Source organism: Lupinus angustifolius, chromosome LG04, assembly GCF_001865875.1.
Source record: "Lupinus angustifolius cultivar Tanjil chromosome LG04, LupAngTanjil_v1.0, whole genome shotgun sequence".
In the NCBI taxonomy this organism is placed as follows: domain Eukaryota; kingdom Viridiplantae; phylum Streptophyta; class Magnoliopsida; order Fabales; family Fabaceae; genus Lupinus; species Lupinus angustifolius.
The window spans coordinates 13,553,423-13,555,440 of NC_032012.1; positions in this window are offsets into that span (position 1 = coordinate 13,553,423).

A 2,018-nucleotide genomic window follows, 5' to 3' on the forward strand; every position below is an offset into this window, starting at 1 on the left:
TTTGCTCGGCCAAGAAACTCACATTAGTCATTGATAGGTCCAATTTTGTTGATTTTTTAGATACCGATATGCTGCTAGAATTATTTGCGGTTGTCATTTTTTTTTATAAAATTGGGGAAATGGCCTCTCTTTTAATGTAAATGCACCTATTACATAAAAAAACACAAAATCATTAAAATGCTTATGTATAAAATATGATTGACGCATGAAATATGATTGACGCATGAAATATGATTGATGAAATATGATTAATGAAATTTGTTGATGAAACATGGTTGATGAATGAATGCTTGTGAATTCTTTTTCGAGATGCACGACCCTTTTTTTGAGATATTTTAGTCTTAATTATGATTAATATGTTAAAATATATAGTTTTTTTTTTTAAAGAAAATAGAAAAAATATTTTGTTTAGGTTAACTTTGGGCAATGAATGGATGCCTTATTTATTTTTTTAGTTAATGATATGATGATATATAAAATTCTTTTTAGTAGTGTGAAGATAAGAAAAAAAAATTCAATAACGTAAAGATGTGTGGAAAAAAAGAATAAAACAAAAACACACAATCATTTATCACTATGTTACAATACACATGTTTATAAATCACAAATTCATGCAAGCACAATATCCTAAAGTATGGTTCTAACACACAGTGGATGCTCTTAGGCAAGTTCTAGACTCCTTATAAGGTGTTCTCTCCAAAGAGAAACTCAAATATTATAATGTTAGAAACAAGAGACCAGCTCGAGCGGCTAACTCATAATAAGAGGTGACAATATGAGTGGTCCACATCACCAACACTTAGAAGCGGCAAAAACCACGACCAGTGAGGCTAATGTCCTTTCTATCCAAAAAAAAGTATCACTAATACCCTGGTGTAGGACATATGTGTGTGCCTAAAATATGTGTGCATTACATCATATAGCAACAAGAACGATACAAATAATGATTCACCACATGCAATTACGCAATTTCTATAATTAATTATTTCAGTGTGCAACATATATGTATACGTACAACTAATAGTTAATAAGACAATTAATATTCATACGTATAATTAAAACTAATTATATAATTCATATTTATAACCTACAACTATTAGTTAAGCATGCAATTCTCATATTTCTATATACACTTAGTAATTAACATGCAATTTTCATTTTTTATATATAATTAAAATAAATCATAAAACTCATATTTAATAATTAAACATGCACTTTTCTTATTTATACATACAATTAACATTAAGCATATAACTCATATTTATGCATAAGATTAATAATTAAGCATGCAATTCTTGTTGAGATACGATTATAATTAAACATGTAATTTTTATTTATACAACTATAATTAAATCTGCCATATTATTAAACATAAATTTTATTAGCATACAATTATAATTAAACATATAATATTTATTAAGCATGTAATTTTTATATTTATAACACATAACTAAGAATTAAGCATACAATTTTTATATTTTTACGTACAATTAATAATTAAACATGCAATTTTCATACATATAAATAATAATTAAATATGCAATATCATATTTGTACATACGATTAAAATTAAGCATATAATTCATATTTATACATATAATTAATAATTAAACATACAATTTTCATATTTATACATATAATTAATATTTAAACATGCAATTTCATATTTATACATACAATTAAAATTAAGCATATAATTCATATTTATACATATAATTAATAATTAAGCATGCAATATTATTGGAAATTAACTGATCAACAAAAAAAATATACTAATAATAATGATAAATAAATAGTCACATATTTTATTGATTATGGGCCGGACTCTCTCAAAAAAGTCCCCGGTAGAGTCGTCAGTTGTCGCGCCCCTCTTTTCGGCTGCACGACTTTGCTTAGAGTCGCCACTACATATTATAGTAAAAAATGTAGAAAAATCTTTTAAGCCCAATTACCCTGGGCTTTTTTATTTTTGATATCCAGGTTCGGGAGTCGGTTACAAGGGAGGGAAGGTATTAGCA